Below are 20,454 nucleotides of genomic sequence, written 5' to 3'. Positions count from 1 at the left end.
TAACATTTTTTAGTCATAGTGTTAAATTAGTCATTAGTGTTATAAAATAACATAATCACTGAAATGTAAATTAGTTTCAAATCAATTTGTTAAATAATACCACCAAATAGAGGAGTGGAGCTTGCGGTGTATATTGTTTTTCTACAGAGACAGACCATTTATTATTACCTCTGCATCCATGGGAAACGCTTTAGGGATTTTCTTTGAGCACAGGAGCGAGAGGGAGTTTTATTCAGCTTGATCTCTAAAAGGAAAATTCAGGAGGTCTCCCCAGGGAAATGGAGACTTCCTCCAGGTCTGCAGAGTTCACTCAGGGATGTTCTTGTAGTGTGTACTTGTCAGCAGAGCATGCTTGTCTGCTGATGAGGAAACCAGATTACCTCAAAAATGTTGTGCAAGAAGGAGTAAGAAAGATATCAATGGATTATTACTCATTTTATAGATGCTCCCCTAAGTGAAAGAAATCAAATAAAATTGCTTAAAATGGATCTTCATTTAGTCATTTAGCCATCAAATTGGCAGATATACCTACATCGTATAATGGCTATACATTTTGGATGCTGATTGTAGACATATAATGTTGGTCAGAACAGACATTTATCAGTGCTATGGAAACTATTTCTTATTTTTGGACATCATTGTTCAGTATTGCCTAAGTACACACCATCTTTCCTTTCACAGCAGATGGTGGCCCTTGAGTTATGATAATGTCTACTGCTTTGTGAGAGTCAGATGCTGCTGTTACTGTGTGCAAAAGATGGTTTGTGACATTTACTGCATGTTCCAACCCATTGACTTTATCTAGTTCATATCTAGTTCATGTCGTCATATCCATGTGGATCTGGCAGTCGTACCGAGGGTTATCTTTTTCTGAGGAGGAGGTAAAGGGAGTCAGTGCCACCTCAAAATTATTTTGATGAAAAAAGATGCAACATTATAAAAATGCCACAGAATATATGATCATAGAGTGTGTGAATGTCATTTGCCTCCTTTGAGCTCATTGAGATTCTGATCATGCAATGAATTTGAAGGGGATATTTGCTGAATGGGTCAAACTGATAGAAATGGACGGAGTAATTACGGACTAAGTAATTACTTACCCACTCAGATATCACCAGTTTTTGTCACAGCTGTATGAATTTGCTTGACATTATATGGTGATGTGTAAAGTGAATTAATGGTTCAAAAAGGTGACTATTAATTGTAATAGCCAAACACTTTTTGTTCTTTCAGTGGATTAAACCCCTCAAAACTAGAGAGGACTTTGCTGGATAGGGTTCATTTGTGTACTTGTTTCCCTTCAGCCGGTAAAGCTCTGGACAGCCTCTGCATTGGCTACTGGGTAAGATTGTTAAAAGAAAAAGGGGAGGAAAAATACACAGACGGATTTGTTATTGCAGGGTGGATGTCATAGCAACAAAGCAAGAGACTGAAAGACAAAAACTCCCTCAATATGTAAAGCTAATTCCTATCTATCTATCTGTCTGTCTGTCTGTCTGTCTGTCTGTGTGTGTGTACGTACAGTTGTAATCGACATTATGCAAGTTTGCAATGAACAAATCAAACAAAGCGTTTCCCCCAATTTCATCTGAAAATGCAACTTTTATTGACTTCTGCAGTCTCAAAATTATTCAACCTCTTCATGACAAGCATCTTTAGTACTTAGTAGAACACCCTTTTGCAGTTATGACCTGCTGCAAACGAGATGTATTACCAGACACCAGCTTCTGGCAGTGTTTGTGAGGAATCTTGGCCCATTCCTCATGAGCAATGGCCTCCAGTTCAGTTATAGTCTTGGATTTGCGTTTTGCAAGCCCATTCTTCTTTGGGGTTCAAGTCAGATGACTGTGATGGCCACTGTAGAATCTCGCAGGACTTCTTCTGCAACCAAGGCTTGGTGGAATTTGAGATATGCTTGGGCTCATTGTCTTGTTGGAAGGTCCAATGACGCCCAAGCTTCAGCTTCCTCACTGACCGCATGACATTTTCACCTAGGAAAATTAGGTGCTTGTGCTTGCTCTTGTGCTTTTGGGTCAGTAGTGGTGTGCGTCTTGGAGTTCTAGCATCGAAACTGCATGCGTTTAGTACGCGCCTTACTATTCAAGATGAAACCTCAGTGCCTGTTGCCACCATGTCTTGCTGCAGGTCTTTTGCAGTCACTCGAGTCACGTTTCTGAACCTGCCTTCTCAGAAATCTGGTAGCTTCCTTTTTCTGCCCCGTCCAGGTAGTGTAACCACTGTTCCTTTAACTTTGAACTTGCGAACTATGCTTCCAACAGCAACGGTGTCTCTAGGAACATTTAGGGCCTTTGCTATTTTTTTGTATCCTGTTCCTTGTTTGTGAAGGGCGATAATATCGCCGGAACAATCACGCTCGGGCTTGGACCGCAGCAAACGAGCCCAGCGTGAAAGCAATTTTTCATATCAAAGCAGTGAAGACGCGGAGAGGGGTAAGAAAGAGGATGGCAGATTAACCAGCAGGGTGCGCACATACTGGTGTGAAGTGGTGAATTACAGTGAGTCGTTTGAGATGGGAGACCAAAAATAAATAGGCGGTCAATAGTAAAATGACACGTCGACAAAAATTGCCGTCTACTACTTTTCATGGTCGATTAAGGGCGGGCATACACGGTGCGATTTTTTGCTGTTTTACGAGCTCGCAGATTATTTTTTCACTCGGGAGAAATCGAGTGCAAATCGGTGATGCTCACATGGTCACGGCTCGCAGCGTGTGAGAGGAATTACGAGCCGAGCCGAGCACGTTATGTGCACCTCCCCGACCTCCCGATCATTTTTAAACATGTTTAAAAAATTCGGGGAGTCGGCCCGATTTTCACCAGCGTATAGGCTGTCCCCTATTGCCAAATCATACACAACCGCCTCACAGGCTAGATCGATGGGGCTATACCTCAGTGGCAGCAACCACACAGCGTGCGCATACACTGTCACACACACACACACACACACACACACACACACACACACACACACACACACACACACACACACACACACACACACACACACACACACACACACTCTCTCTCATGTTTTTATGTTGAACGGAATGGCTACTGTCACAGTATCTGCATTTGCACACACATTTCTGTCATTTTTCTATCTGAAGCTATTGCCTGAAACATTGAAAGCTCTCACAGAGCTTTCGTGCAGGAGGACAGTCGTGCCGTGTACCAGCTGCTTTGACGCGATTATCAGTTTAACTGACTCGTAACGTGTGCAATATCTCACGACCTCCCGAGTGTCCGAACTCGCACTGTGTACGCCCGCCTTAAGTCGACTAATCGCGGCAGCACTAGTGTTCTAGCTCAAGCACACCTGGTGCAACTAATGAAGCCCTTGATCAGTTGCATCAGTTGCATCAGCTGTGCTTGAGACAACACCTGTTTTGCAGATTTGTGCTGTTGTGAGGGATTCTACTCAGGGGGTTAAATCATTTTGAGATTGCAGAAGTCATTAAAAGCTGCATTTTCAGTTAAATTTGGGGAAACCACTTGAAACATTTGTTGTGTTTAGCTATTTCAATTACTTTTGTTTGATTTGTTCATTACAAACAGCTGAAATTCTGTACATTTTGCCAATTAACCTGATTTGCAATGGGGGTTGAATAATTTAGATTACAACTGTATATATATATAATATATATATACACAGTGTGTGTATATATATATATATATATATATATATATATATATATATATATATATATATATATATAGGTGAAGCTCTGAAAATTATAATATCGTGCAAAATCTCATTCAACTTAAAAGGTGAAATTAATATATTATATAGACTCATTACATGCAAAGTGAGATATTTCAAGACTTTATTTGTTATAATTTTGATGATTATGGCTTACAGCTATGAAAGCTTTTTCACAATATTCTAATTTTGAATTTGGGGTTTTCATAAGCTGTAAGCCATAATCATCAAAATTATAACAAATAAAGGGCTGTTACTGGTATGCAGTGGTTAGTACCTACCAACAATGCTGCAAGGAAGTACAACAGGTGAACTGGCGTCAAGGTCATGGGCAACCAAGGCTTATTGATGCACGTGGGGAGCGAAGGCTAGTCCGTCTGGTCTGACCGCACAGAATAGCTACTGTAGCTCAAAATGTTGAAAAACCTAATGCTGCTCATGATAGAAAGTCTGTCAGAGTGCCCATGATGACCCCTGTCCACCTCCAAAAGTGCCTGCAATGGAAACTTTGCAAAAAAGGTTGTCTGGTCTGATAAATCACATTTTCTTTTAGATCAGGTGGATATCTGGGTGCGTGAGCGTGTTTACCTGGAGAAGAGATGGCAGCAGGATGCACTATGGGAAGAAGGCAGGCCGGCTAAGGCAGCGTTATGCTCTGGAAATGTTCTGCTGGAAAACCTTGGATCCTAGCATATGGATGGATGTTCATAAATGGTATCATTCTGCATCAGTATCATAAGCAATTAACTTTGATATACCCGAATCCAGTGATTATAAACTTCTGTTAGTGGGCTATATTCAATAACATTCTCCCATAAATATGTTAGCACAATTTAGAGATGTCTAAATGAAATATGACCTCAGCAGGAAAAGTAATTAAAAACTCTGTGAGTGACATGAACAATAGAATGGCAATAATCTAATACACCTCCATAAAACGGGGGCCTAACTGACTTGGCATGATTCAGATAAAGAAGCAGCGACCTAAATCTGAAACAATGAAAACAATTCAGTGAGACAAAATGTTACAGCTAATTTGAATTAGGCCTGTCTGCCCTCTGTTACACATTCATTTAATGACATTTCTCAATGAAAAGCTGAAATTGAACAGGATTGAATTTCCCTTCATGCTGTGATTACAATGGGATGATCAAGGGTGAGAGAAGCCATGAATATGATTCCCAGTGGACTATAGAGTGAATCTCCCCCTTTCTATCTGCTCTCAGACCTTAATGATCCTCAATCAGTTTAGTCGTACCCTAGTCTCCAGATAAACACATTTCAGTAGCTCATTTATTTTCATGAGTTTCGGAGATAGGCCTCGCTCTTTGCAGCTGTCACTCCTGATTTTTCCATATTGCGCTGACACTCTGTCCAACATTATAGAGTATGGGGCTTCATGCGTCTATACAGGTGCAAAATCTGGTCTTATTGCCATAAATAAGCTGAAGGATTGTGGGTGCATGTGCATTTGCATGCTTTAACCTCATATCCTATAAACATCTATAACCTCTAGAGCTTGTGTCCTCTGTTCCCTTGGCAACCAAATATAAAATCTCAGAAAGGATAAGAAAAATGGCATGCACTGGGCAAGGGAGGGATGCTTTATGAGTTTTGGTTGGGTGCATTTGAACAAAGACAGAAATCTGGTCCTTTTTCACAGGGTGGAAAAAAATAACCCTTGACGGTAATACAAGCTGGGCCCCTTCAGATAAGAACCTTCCCCTGTGGTTCAGTGATAGCAGTTTATTAGAATTCTGTGTTACTCCTCAGAGTCGAAGTAGGTCGGTAAGGCTTTGAGAAAAGACAGACAAGATAGACGCGATTTTAGTGCTGATACAGGAGATTGAAAAACAAATGCATAATGGAATGTGACCGTCATGTAATTGCTGGTAATGGAAGCATGAGAGAATAAAGACTAGGTTACCTTTGCCCGTGGCTAAAATTTGGCTTTGAAAGAAAATCTTTTCATTTTAAAAAGTTTTCATGGATGATATTCCATTCAGTAGTAAGATAAAACAAGGAATATGATCCATAAAGGCTTTGAATTTATTTGACTAATGGTAAACATTGTTGCCATTACTCACTGGAAAGCTTTGATCTTCTGATGGACATTTGTTTCAAAAAGGATTTCGGAAAAAAAATGGTTTTACTCAAAGAATAAACTAAAGCCTCTTACCCGACATCAAGGGTATAGCTTGGGGAAACTGAGAAGCTTTGAAAACTGGCGTAATAGATATTTCCTCCAACACCGGCAGTGATGTATGTTGGTAAAGTTTGGTGAGATAATTGAAAATCTGAACATATTTTTTTCCTAGGTTCCCCTTTTTTTGTGTTCATGATGGTTGCTTAGCAAAGTACAACATTTAACAACAATGTTTGTGTTACGTTGGATTTCACTCTTTTGTCCAAATGTATTTGGAATTTCATCAGTTTGGTAAAGCTCCATGCTTTACCAATTGAGCTAGGTACATAAAATAGGAACTTTAGTAATAAATGTGATTAAGTCAGTGATCATTCCTTTATTTTTTTGAAGTTAAAGTAATCTCTATCTGATTTTTCTATGTATAATAAGAGAGGGGGTGACTGTCATTCTGGATGTTCTCAGACGAGGTCAGAAAGGGTCTAAAAGACCTCCGTGTTAAATTGTCATTCGCCTTGGGAGGGACATCATAAATTGTGCAAGACTTTGATTTGGCTGGTTTCTCTTGGATCTGTCTCGAAACATGTGTAGGGAAGGGGACAGGTTATTTATTTTTACAAACAGCCATCTGTCGTGGCAGATTGCAAAATGGCTGCCCTCTAAATATGATTTGAATCCAGAGCAGGACACAACCCCAAAGAACAACACACTGGGGCTTAAAAACTTTCCAGAATAACGTATTGGCCTAAATATAATTTGCATAGACATTTACATTTTTTATCTGTTGTCATATTGTCTAATACAACTCAGTTACAGTAAGCATATGTTTTATGATTGCCAATTTGATACTAGTACATTAACCAAATTATTTTTCGAGAGAGAGAGAGTGTTCATGAAGTTCTTAGAGGACAGCTCAATAAGGACAACTTTCATTAATATTGAATTGCTGATAATTTAAATGGATGCATTTCATTTGGCCCCTACTGCACAATCATTACTAAAATGTCACCAGTGAGATTTTTCCACTGAATTAAAATACATAAGGCAAACCATGTTAACCGTGTAACTCTTATTGGTTATCATGGTGTGAAAATACATCAATGCAATACATCTTCATAAAGATCTAATTAGAAGTAGGCAGTCTAATACACTTTACATTCTTGTATTCCATATACGCTAAAATGTGCAGCCATTTATTTTGATAAATGGTTGAAATCCAGAGATATGCTTGTATAAGATACTGTATCTTCATGAAATTTACAGGTTTATATGTGGACCTCACAAGGTGAAAAAGAAGGTTTGGATTACAGAGCTGTCAATCAATCACTCTGGTCTAGATATGGACCCACCAGGAAACGAGCAAACAGATGGCTTGGTGTCTTGAGAATGAAGCTTCCTCACCCACCCCCCACAAACCCCGAAAATAAACCATTGGTAAGATACTATAAGCTCCTTGGATTTGTTTAAACTCCTCATCCAGACTAATGGAGAATTCACCACAATTTACTGCCGGTTCTTAATCTTGTGCATTAACCATTCTGATTGATTCTCGCCTCGAGATTTTCCGGATTTTCTGATTGATTACATCACTTCTGGTGTGTAAGGATACAAAGCGATCCTTTTCTCATTTTGAAATTGCATTAAGCATATTCTAGAGACACACAAAGATACAAAAAAAAAACAAAGGTATTTGACAAATATTTGGTCCCATATTTGCAGATGGGTTGAGCTCTATTTTTGGGGCAGGCGTCTGATCCTGTGGGCCTAAAGCTGTTGAGGGGACTGGGGACTTATACTCAAGCAGGTGTCCCCACTGTCATCTGTCTCACTTCTCAGGGGAACCACCAGCAGATCAGCAGCAACCTTCTGACAATAGAAGACGAGCATGATTAACTTCATTCCCATCTAAAAAGGTACATTTTATTACTATACTATGTGTTTTGTGGGACACTGTGTTAGATTATTGCCCTTATAATTCAATGCATTCACATAATTTCAGTAAAATAGTGTGTTCAATTTACAAGCTTTCTGATAATCCAGAAATGAATTGGTTTTCAACCTCCTGAGATCTCTCTGTTTATATCGTTTTAACAACAAAGCAATAAGATGCTTCATCAAATATTTATTTCATTTCATTTACCCATTTTCTTGTGAAATTTACAGAAAAAAAATCCCAAAAGCCTAATACACACCCATATGAAGTATTGATCTATACCCATCTAAAATTAAGCAGCACTCTGTTTTCATACATTTCAAGTGTTCTTGTTGGATTTGGCCAGGGTTCTGCTCACTTCTCCCCCCTCTTGACCTGGATAATAAGATTAAAAAGCCCTCTGATCAGTAATGCATGCAACATCTCTGAGGGAATATTTTGAAAGCTTTGAGTGTATTTGGTGTATAATGCTGACTGTAAATCACAGAAAGACTGACACTCACTCCATGGTGATTACACAGTGCTACTGTGAAGATGTGGGTCAATCTCTGAAGGAATGGCGCATAGTGGGAAGTGAGGATAGATGAGGAAAGAGATGACAGAAGGGAGATGGCTTGAGCTCTCATAAGGATTCCAGGCATGCTCAGGACTGGTATTGAATCCTGGTCTTATGCATGTCCTGTAAATAAAAGTCTACTGCAAACAAAGAGACTTGCCTCTTATCGCTTGTATCCGGTGTCGGAGGAAGGCAAGAGAGAGCGAGAAACTAAATGGTAGGGTAGAGAATCCCATTCTTTGGTATTCTGTTTTAACAATGAAGTGGCATTCTTGGCATTTGGTTTTATGGAGAAGGCTTTGCAGTAAAGGTCAGGAAGACTGCACCTTGTCTAGATGTAGTTTAAAATAAAAACAGAGCACCACAGACATATTAATGACTTCAGTGCTGTACTCTAGGTTTAGTGGGATTTTTTTTTTTAAAGGCCACATTGAAAATCAAAGCTATAAATTATCAATGTTTTAGTATTTAGAAGCACAAAATGAATTTGAAATTTAAGAATTAAAAGACTTAGTTTTTACTCTTCTTAACTTTCAATTTGTCATTTAATTTTAGCTTAGTTTATTTTAGTTTTAGTATTTTCGAACTGCCAAAGTTAATGCGCTAACTGGTATGATTTGTATATCTATATAGTAGCATTTTCATGTTTAATGCAGGCAGGCTGTAATCATTTTTAGTTTTTTTACCATGTTTCAAAATATATTTTAATTTAAGTTTGCAGTCATTAAAATATAATATAGTTAAATTTTTCCCAGTTATTTTTATTTATATATTTTATTTTAGTTTTTGTAAACAAAAATAATACTGTTCTAAGAAAGTCTCGCATACAAAGGAATTCTAAAATTCATGTTGATTTTCAATTGTTTTTCATTAAAAATGTAAAAAATGTGCTCATCATTAGTTGAAAGGCACTGCTTGATTGTCACATGGTCATTTACAGGTGCTGGTCTTCATCAGTTAGATAGTCTCACTGCACACTATTATAGTGGACTCAGATCCCAAGGTGCTGCAGTGCGAGGATGAGCAAAGGCTGTGCCTTTTTCTGAGCTAGAATCAGTCTGTCTGGACGTGGGATTAAAGGGTGAGGAGGGACATGAAGCTTTTTAGACAGCTCAAAATCTTCAAGGACTTTGCACGCAAAGATGGACTGGTTGTGATTATCAACCCCTGTATTAGTGGTGTTGTTACTTGTTGAATCAGGCTCAAAGTTGCCTTTACACTACAGAGTTTGTGTTATGGATTGAGCGTTGCTGTGTGATTCTATGGATACGTGGCTTAAACTATTCAAACAAACCAACAAGTGGAAATTATTTTGTGGCTTCCTTTGTGTTGGATTGATTCACTTGAGTCACTCAAAGCTTCCAGGGTACACAGTATGATATATTTCATTAGGCTTAAAGGCAGCTGTGTTGGAGATACTTACAACCACAAACCAGAACACACCTACTCTGAAGTTCAGCATAATTCATTGTGCTCACGTTGCTGATTTGTGTATGACATCATGAAGGATGTGGTGATGTTCTGGTCCAGGAGTGGAAAGGCTAGTAGCTTTCCATTCAAATGTGAAGTTCACAAGCTAAATTTTAAATTCAGAGCTGCATGCTTAATCATTATGAGTCACTGCAACCTTAAAGGGTTAGTGCACCCAAAAATTAAACTTCTGTCATTAAATACTCACCCTCATGTCTTTCCAATAAGACTTTCGTTCATCTTCAGAACACAAATGAAGAGCTTTCTGTTCCTCCATTGACAGCCTACGTAGCTACCACTTTCAAGCACCAGAAAGGTAGTAAAGACTTTTTTTTTACAAATAAAGTGACACGGGATGCACAATGTACACAATGTACCACTTTATTTACAAAATATTAATATCCAACGTGTGTTCACGAGAGCACCACAATGCATATGTGTTGTGTTGACGCGAGAGCAGACGTCCTTACGTGAACTTGCATATGAGATTCATATTTTGTAAATAAAATGGTACAGTTTATATTTATTCTGTTTATAAATATTATAATAATATTTTATTCTAATTTATGAATATTAAGAGATGCCTTATTGATCTCTGTGCATTTTAATCCAAGTAAAATGTTATTAGGGGAGATCAGGAATGGTGTTATAAAATCTGTTAATGTGTTTTTTAATGCACCATGTATTTCAAACTTTAACAGTCTAATATGTATCTGCTACAAATGTAGATTAGGAATCTCAATTTCTTACTAAATTCAAGAGTCAAGTATAAAAAGTTGTTACAGCCTGCTATCCAACTGTATACAAATATAAAACATATTGGTATTTAAATAGCGTGCATGAATATATGGTAAAATCTAATAATAATTGTATACTCGAAATGTTAAATGTATAAAACATTTTATATATTTTTTTTAGATGAAAAGCTTGTGTGTAAATATTAAATCAAACAAGAAAACCAGTTGATTCAAATGATACCGATCATTTACTGATTTACCTCAATCTAATTTTTTGTCCTTTAATTTTTACATATAGACATGGTAATGTATGGCAGCGATTTCATTCTTATAGCTCATTTCCTTCTGGCTAAATACATGGTGTTACAACACACCTGGTTACCCCTAATCAAAAAGACATTAGAACCTTTGAACCTTGTTAAGTTAAATCATATTGGCATGATTTATATGGATTATCATTTAAACCTTGGTAAATAGTAAGTTAGTGCTTGTTTCAGAAATAACAAACCCTCAACAAGATACACTTTCCTATTTGTAAGAGTCCACCCATTTCAGTTACCAATAGAAACGGAAGGCTAGGACATTGCATATATACATTAATTTAGCTGTGATATATAGGGAAGAGAGTGAATAGCCAGGCAAATATTGAATAAGCCTCTGAGCTGTCACAAACAATGATCTACATGTGCGAGTGTGTCCCCGTACCGCCTTTGAAAAGGAAACTTTTATTTGCAAACCAAGGAAAGCTGTTAATGATGTGTTCAAAGAGTGTGATTTAAAGGCTAACCAGCTTCCAATCTAAGTGCTACCAGATATGATGGAGATTTTGTCCTCCTGTTAGTATTTCCTGAGCTTAACGAGAATATATGAGATGAGACGGTGGCTAAAATTCACCAAGGAAACCCATGAGCATCATGGCTGTCCAAAGATAACAAGCAAAACAATGCGCTGCGAGAAACAGAGGCACTGCGGATAGTGGCTTGCCAAGAGCGGCTTTCCGAGGTATTTGATTGCAGAATTGCTCCTGAATTACCTTGGCAAGAATACAGGTTACACTCCGTAGACGGGGAGAGGAACTCATGCCAGGAGAGTAGTGGGTATCATTATGCTATCATGTTTGCAGGCTGTTTGCCCTACATTGCCCTACCATTGTGTTAATGGCTTTTCTTCTTCTTTTATCATTTCTCTGAGCATGTTGAGCATTAGGTTTATTGTATTTTAAATGAAAGATAATTAGTCTACATTTCTACATTACAATAAACCTCAAGCACTGTGAGGAAAACGAAGCTTCTTAAAGGGCCAGTCCACACATAAATAAACAAACTGTCATCATTTATTCACACTCATGTTGTTCCAAATCTGCATAGCAAGGACAATTTATAGTGCCCACATCTGCTCTAAAAAGGACCAGAAAACATGATAAAAGCAGTCCATAAGACTCACACAAAGCTATGATATGACACTTTTAAGTTTTTTTTCACCTTTTTGGAACTTGACATCTACTGTTGACTATGAACAATGTATATCATTGTATCCTTTAATGCAAACTGTTTCTTTAATTCTTCCTGCAGCATGTTACCTGATTCACCAGCCCAAATTACCACACATCTATATAAGCCAGAATAACAGGCTTTAAAATTAATTATAGATGCTATTTTAACTTGCTAATTATGGATATGGCACCTTTCATCACCCAGTGCTTTCCCCCTATCCTGCTTATAAGGTACAGGTTTGCTGTATGAGAAACTATCTTTATACTTCTTTGTCAAATGATGCATTAAACAAAAGTTTCAGTGGAAATCATTGAGTGAAGAATGTAATGATAGGTTTTGCTGAACCAGAAAAGGCTAGATTGGTGATGCAGACCATGCAGTTTTGTAACGGAGTTGTTGAGACAGAAGACACCTTTTGAAAGTTTTACAAACCACAATATTTAGTACGGTATTATTCAATTGTTTGAACATCCCTGGAGCTTTTGAGCAGCCTTAATAGCATCCTTTGATTTAAAGGATAGTCCGTTGTATTGTGTTAAATTCATGTTTTGGCTCCATGACTCCTGTTTATAACTGTCCAGACCTCTTCCCTGACTGCCAAAGGCTTCTTTCTGTAAACTGACCCTAATGGGGTGGTTCTAGTTGCCAGGATCAAGAATATAATTGCCCTTAAAAGCTGTAAAGTGACAGGAGCCTGTATGGACAGAGGATTCTTTGTAGAAATAAGCAAATACGCTTGAGTTTAAGTGTTGCACTGCTAAGTCAGCACTTGTCAGGTCTATAGCAGTCCATAGCATAGTTTACAAAAAGAATCAGAGCTGCTCTTAAGTTAAGCTCAAGTTTGCTTGATATGTAAATAATCCCTCCCTAAAAACAAATATGAAAGCCTTTTGCGTTTCTTAAATATCTTGACCATTTTCAGGCTGTTTGTTTTGTTTTGTTTCGGTCTCTATGAACAACACTCTTGGCTTCCACAACACTCTTGGCTTCCTTGTAAGATACTGTATGAGACTAAACTTCCACAATGAAATGTCTGTTCTTTGATGACATGCCAATCTTGGCTCCTGAAATGGGTCTAAAAAGGGTTGTGAGCTGAGCTTGCGTGACACATAACGGCCAACTACAGCAACTGAAAACACACAGAATACACACTACCCAGCTGTCCTGCTGCTCCCCACTGGGCTCTGGCACAAACAAAACTCATTTGGCCTCAGCTCCCCCGAATTGAACACAGTGTCCATGGAGAGAGAGCTTCATCTTTCCACAGTCAAGTGCACTTGGCACCCAATTAATGACCGAAGGATGAGGGAAAAAACACCTTCCACTGCACTTTTTGCTATGGCCGTTTGCTTTGACGAGAGGAAGATTAGCCATCAAAATAGACAGGTAATGCATCCAACTCCACCAAGCTCAATAACATTGTTTTTCTTTCACTAAAATGTGAAGAAATTGAGTTTTTGAGTGATTGAGTGTTATTTACAGCTAGGGTCTCTTGAAGACCTTTTCTTCTCTCAGAGAGAGCGAAACATTCTGCCATAGGATCCAGTGCCAGATGAAGAGCATCAGTGCCAGCTCCTTTTCATTCTTCACAACAACCAGTGGCATTATTTAGTCTGCTGTGTTGCTAAAAACAGGCTCATCGATGCTCAACGACACTCAGCGCTCCAGATCCATGGGACCGTGGTTAAGCATTCTGACAGCATTCTCTCTCAGACGCTCTTGAGTAGCAGATGACCATTCTGTCAGTTCACAAACAAGACAGAAGGAACTTCTGCTGAAGATGAGAACTGTCCATGGGAAACAGGTGAACTCCTGATACTTGCAAGATATCCCAAACGATCATGTGATACTGTAACTTTAAGCTCAAACTGTTGACAGAATAGTGTTCCATTACATGAGCACTCAGTATATTTTTTTTTCAACATAGGCTCATTGGAAATATGTGCTTCTTCCTTAAAATGTATTAAAACTTCAAAAAACGTATACATAACCATACAATTCACTGCAGTCTCCAGCTGAAATTAACACTGGTGGCAGTAAAACAAAAAACTTGTGTTCGTTTTCACACAAAATATGATTACGTGGCAGATTATGGTTTAATAAAAAATATTTTTCCATTCTTCCTTGCACAATACGGCAAAACACTTTTACCATAGTGCATGGTTTACTTTGTAAACTAATACATGTTTAATTTTGCATCGCATAACTAGCGGCACACACCAAAAATATTCCTAACTGGTGAAATACTACAACAACCAACATAACAAAGCATTGCCAGATTCATGTTAATCTGCTTTGGATCAAACTGAATGTGATTTTAGTGCTACTCACTATACATTTCACTTTTTAAATTTCATGAAACATAATATAATTCCCAATTTCCCAATGAGCTGGGGTTTTTTTGTGTGTGTGTGTTTATTATGCTCTGGTTTATATGGATTTATGCTGACACTTTGCAGCATATTATGCAAATGAACTTGCCAATTCCTTTGTAGAAATGTGCAATTTGCAATCAACAATGATTCATTTACTGTCACTGGGGTGGTACACTTACAAAAGCTACACCTTTGTACCTAAAGATTTCAATTAATACCTCATATTGGTACCAAAAGTGTACATTTTAGAATCTTTTTAAAGGGTTTAATCCCAGTGACAACTTTTGGATAATTTTGTCTGAGAGTGTATCAAGATAAAGTTAGTAGTATTTGGCTGGTCATGTGATCTTACAATGGCTGCCAGCATAAGGCAGTTACTCCATATACAATAAAACAGCTTTTATTGGGCAATATGTATGGCTTGTGTGATTATAAAAAATTTTCAAAAGTATTATTAATTTTTTTAATTTATTTAATGAGGAAAAAACCCGTATCAAGGACCAAATGTTTTAGAGCTGTGGTCCGGAGACGTGCAGCAGCTGTTCGGGCATGTTCTTGGCTCTGTGGCTTTAGTGTTTCGTGTCTGTGTTGCCTCATCCAAGGCTTTCTTTCCAATTCACCATTCAACTGTGCAAAATGGCCAGACACTGGCCTGGTCCGGTAGTAATCAGAGAAGCCTGTCTGCCCTAGAGGACAAATAGGATTTAGCATGGCTTGGATTCTTGCTCTTTTCCCAATGACAAAAAGAGCACAACCTCCTCAGCTTTCCTCTAGAAGACTGAAACAGTGAGGTCATTTTCTAATTGTCTCCTGAAAAGTTATCCTTCATCTGATGGTTAGACCTGACCAGACATGAAGATTGCAACGGCCGCAAATCAATCACTAAAGTGTTTAGGTCCATTGAAAGAAATCCAGAAAGAAAGAAAATGAGAATGTGGTGACTCATGCCTACAGGATAAGGTTGCTTAGTGTTACAGATGGGTAATGGCCTGGACAAATAGCCTTTTCTCCACAGAGATTAGACATGGAAATCTTGGAAAAGGTGATGCGTCCAGGGTCAGGAGTGTGTCAACATATGCTCATATGATCATTCTCCTCAACTACATCAATCAGATTCAGTAAGATATATTGATAAGATTAAACCAACTCTTTTGTCTAATAATATGGCTCTTTCGCTCTGAAGTTAAAAATAAGTTTCTGCAGAAGCCATTTGACAGTTTAAAATTTGTGTATGGATAAGGTGTTAATGAATTGAAATGACAAGATGTGTCAAATCTACTTATGCGCTTTAAGATACTGTACTATGGTATCTGACAGAAAAACCTTCTGGTCAAACTTCTGAGGAAATTGCTTCTAAGAATATCTTTGTGAAAAGTAGCACTTGTGTGTGTACATGTGTGCATCTTAACTAGACAACACTTCAATGAGTATGTTGGCACACATTTAATCACCCATAGTGTTTTTGAAAGAAGTCTCTTATGCTCACAAAGGCTGCATTTGATCAAAAATACGATAAAACAGTAATACTGTGCAATATTCTATCTTATAACTGTTTTATTACATTTTAAAATGTATTCCAGTGGTGGTAAAGTTGATTTTTCAGCAGCCATTACTCCTTAAGAAATCATTCTAATATACTGAATTGGTGCTTGATAAACATTTCTTAATATTAGCAATTTTTTGACATTTGTGACCCTGTATCACAAAACCGGTCACAAGTAGCACGGGTATATTTGTGGCAATAGCCAACAATACATATGGATCAAAATTATAGATTTTTCTTTTATGCCAAAAATCATTAGGATATTAAGTAAAGATCATGTTCAATGAAAATATTTTGTAAATAGCCTACTGTAATTATATAAAACATTTATTTTTGTGAGTGAATGCAGCACAATCGCGAACATAATGGCTTTAAAGGCGATTTTCTTAATGTTTCGAATTTTTGCACCTCAGACTCCAGATTTTCAAATACCGATAGTTGTATCTTAGCCAAATATTGTCCTATCCTAACATCAATGCACAGCTTATTTATTCAGCTTTCAGATTATCTATAAATCTCAACTTCAAAACATTTACCCATGTGACTGGTTTTGTGGTCCAGGGTCACATTTATATTTGACATTTTGTTCTAAAACAGGGGGCATCTTGTATATATATATGCAGGTTCACACACAGGCTTAAAGTGTCTCTGCTGCGCTTTAATCCTTTGGATAAGGATAAATGGAAGAGTGTTTTCTTTTCGCCAACATAAAAATATTTTTTTCATTTCTCAAGGTCTAAAGGTCAAATGGAAATTAGCTATATATACAGACTATGGTTTTCTTGTAGGATGAAAGAACAACAACTGGAGTGGAGACAAAACAGTATATCATTAAAATAACCCTACAAATAAAGAAAACAATTTTTGTGCCCCCCTAATCATCTTAATATGCAAATCTGCACATTGCTATAGTTGCATGCACGTATGGTGTTCGTGTGCATTCTGGTTTCTGCACAAACACAAGTAATCATACCAGCAGATTAATAGAGCATGTAGATGTGTTTACTGCCACTGCTTTAAGAGCTCCCAGGAGGCAATAATAACTCTGTGTGTCAATAGCAGGGCACATCACAGACGGCCAGTATGGTGCTACCATATGCCAGTCTCAAGAGGAGGGATCGTGATAAAATTGTCTCAAACAGGGCTGCGGAAAGAGGGGGACAGTGGGTAGAGTAGAGACACTCTCTCAATGGAGGTAATAGTAACGGTAACAAAAAGGAGTGGAGGGGTCTTAGGTCATTGTGGTTGGTAATATTTAACAATTCATTACTATTTACTATAAATGCTTTCACAATGCAGGTGTGGGGGAGATCGAGTGCAGGCATGAATTTATTGCACACAAAAAGACATTGAGCGATCTCTATCTGATTCGTATTGCATGTCATGCTGGGACTGGATGAGCCCATATAGACATCCCAGAGTCTCTCATATAGACGATGTTCTAATTCTCTTAGGGCACGATCAGAGCAGTGAGCCAGGGCTGAAACCCTTTATACGTGAGACTGACTGTGAAATGCGGCACTATGTATATCCATGCCTTACCTTTTCTGGTTGAATACAGATGTCTCATTGATGTTTTGTAAAGGGTTGTGATTTTGCAGTGCTAACCGATGGGAGGTCATGCAGACCAGTATAGATGTTCAGTTTAATCCTGCATGGTGGAATTTATTTATCATGGTGGTTGCCGATAATCTGTAAAATTAATTTGCAGGTGGCGTAGCAACACTACAATGTGCACCATCATGCACCATATATATGTATGTTTAGGGTGCAATAGATAGTCCTGGCTCACTTTGTGGCCTAGGAGAGATGTGATGTAATATAAATGTTATCAAATTGGTACTAAAAGTTTAATTTTTTGTGCAACAAAATTGCCACATGAATGAATGAATTAGTGTGTGCTTGTATGTATTACAAATTAAATAGCCTGTATTTATAAATATATTTTTCATGCTTTCCTTATTTTGAATGGCCATAATTCTTCTTCATATTAAAACGTATTACATATTATATCAAATAACATCATTATGTTTATAGCCTATATTATTCTATATAATTGTTATTTATACATTTTTATTGTAACAATATTTATAATCATAATTTGTATATATTTTGTTTTGAATATGTTGTCGTTGTTGTTGTTTTCTCATATATGTTTTACATATGTGAAATAGCCTTTTTATTTTATACATACACACCAAATACATATCAATACACTCCCCTCGCCATTTTCTTCGCTCAAAAATCTCCTTATCAGTTTGCATGGTTGTGATGCTTCTGCATATTAAATATTACCATTACTCTGCACATACCTGTATGATTACATACTAATATGTGCTAGTTTCCCGGGATTGAGCTGGAAGTAATAAGACTCTTTCAGCAGTCGCAGAAGAATGTGTACGTGCCGCTGTGTCTTCTTCTTCCTCTCTTTTGCACCTTGAGACTGAAACAGTGTGTTCTTTGTCTTAAACACTGCCTAGTGGCACACACAGTTAAAGTTACGGAAACAAAAACAAGAGGGCCACCATGTCCATTCATCCTTCTGAGATACTCTCCCAGCATTTCAATGCTCACCCCTTTCTCTAATGGACTTTGCAGGCGTCTGCATCCCGGCCCACAATGGAATCGGGGTCTGCTGTGCACGTCAGTCACACATGAATGAACCCTGTAAGCCTAGCCCCTTCAGTCTTCCTTTATGCCACGGAGTGAATATTGAGATAAATGGATGCACCAGTCATTAGATGGGCTGGGTGGGGGGTTAAAATCAGCAGTGAATACAGAGTTCCATTATACAACTCAGCTTGGTGTGTTTTTTATGGGGGGGAAAGCCCAGACATTGCTACAGGGTTGTAAGGAAAATAGTTGAACTTTAAGTTATTCACCTTTGTTAATCTCCTATAAGGATGTTCTGATTGAACTTTTCCTCTTCGTCTTCCTAGACCTTATTTTAAAACGACAGCCGGGAACACGTGCTGACTGACAGCCGGAAAGTGAAATGATGGAAACCGGAGGAGAGAGGGAGAGTAATTTAGGATCCGATTGGTGTTGAGGTCTAAGACCCGTCTGAGGGGACGGCTGATGACAGCCGAGGTGAGAGCCGAGCTGCCGAGGTGCTCTCTAATGTCAGCTCTCTCACATGTACATCTTTTCACTTTATCATGGAATCTTTTCCTCTCTGATCTCCTTTTTTCTCACTGTCTGAGCCTTCTTTCTCATTCTTGATTCCCGTTTTAATGCCCCTCAGAGATGTTCACTTCCTCGAACTTGCTGTCTCGTTGGGAACGAATAATCTACAGATGTTAGATGGTTTCACTGGCTTTAAGAAAAGTGGATTTTGGCTCTGTTTTTTGCTCTGCTTGTAAGACACGAGTGAGCCAAGTACAAATGGTGAGGTTTTGTGAGTTTCCATGTTCATTTCACAACTTGGGGTAAAGTATGCATCTGATATAAGTCAATTCCTTTACCAGTGTAAACTGCAAACAGGACGGAAAATCGCAATTCAAATTTGAATGGAAGTAGAATTAAATTAATTGAAGAAAATTCCTATGCAACTCATACTCATAACACATTTTAAAAATAGAATTCAAAACAGGACTTGTTTGAAAGTTGTGAAAGATTTATAGGCCATATATTAATTTTTCTCCACAGCGGAATTTATTTTAAACAATAACTTATAAACTATTTTAAACAGACCTTTAGTGAGCGAGGTTGTTAATTCCATAAAGCGCAATGAATAACATAGAGACAGTTTTCCTATACGCTCTCTAACTACTTAAATATTTGCATGTTTTACATAAAATATATTGTTTCTATATATATATATATATATATATATATATATATATATATATATAATAAAAAAAATCAATAGTTTAGTTTTTATTTGTCATTCATAATTTATAATGCTTCATGGGATTGTAGTTCTTTCCCTCAATAAAGTAGTGAAGTCAGATTTATTTAATACTTCTTTATGCTTCACGTTTTTAATGTTGTGATTCATCTAATTGCATGTTGGTTTGGTTCATGGCTTATAACGCTTAAATGAAGATTATAAAAAAAATCTCTATGGGAACAATGAATGGAAAAAAAAACTGAAACCAAGGCTGCTGCAAAAGTAGGCGAGCACAGATCCACTCTATTCAGTAAATTCCTTTTCCTCTCATTTCAATTCAAATTCCACTTCCTGTGGAATGAAAGGGAGTAAATACTTCAATTCTAAATTTTGCTGGTATATTTATACAGTTCTTTATGAAAGATACTCATGTTGTTTTATGCATCACTAGCACTCACCGATCGCTGCATATCTTTGAATGTTTGAGCTGGCAGTCAGTCAATGACAACTGCTGATTTAACCCATGTTTGAATAGCTCAGACTCATTTGATGAGTTTTTTGAGTGAAGCGTCTTCAGTCACTTACATCTCTCTAATGTTTCCTCCTACCGTAGGTTGTGGAGCTCTGTGGGAATGTGGCAGTGTGCATAGAA

General features: G+C 37.8%; 1 protein-coding gene across 5 annotated transcripts in view; it reads left to right on the top strand.

The window, feature by feature from the left end:
• Window positions 1-4,278: 4,278 nt before the first annotated feature.
• The window catches only part of tncb (tenascin Cb), a 64,977-nt gene continuing 48,801 nt past the window's right edge, over window positions 4,279-20,454 (top strand). For 3 of the 5 annotated variants that reach the window (XM_079606540.1, XM_079606542.1, XM_079606538.1), the window contains exons 1-3: window positions 4,279-4,434; window positions 7,127-7,297; window positions 7,583-7,776. The gene's annotated coding sequence lies outside the window, so the exon portion shown is untranslated. The remainder of the gene's footprint in view (window positions 4,435-7,126; window positions 7,298-7,582; window positions 7,777-20,454) is intronic. The other 2 variants (XM_079606541.1, XM_079606539.1) reach the window with 1 other exon arrangement.

This window comes from Phoxinus phoxinus (assembly GCF_949152265.1).
Source record: "Phoxinus phoxinus genome assembly, chromosome: 3".
Taxonomy (NCBI): Eukaryota; Metazoa; Chordata; class Actinopteri; order Cypriniformes; family Leuciscidae; genus Phoxinus; species Phoxinus phoxinus.
This window is presented reverse-complemented; position numbering and strand designations above follow the sequence as displayed.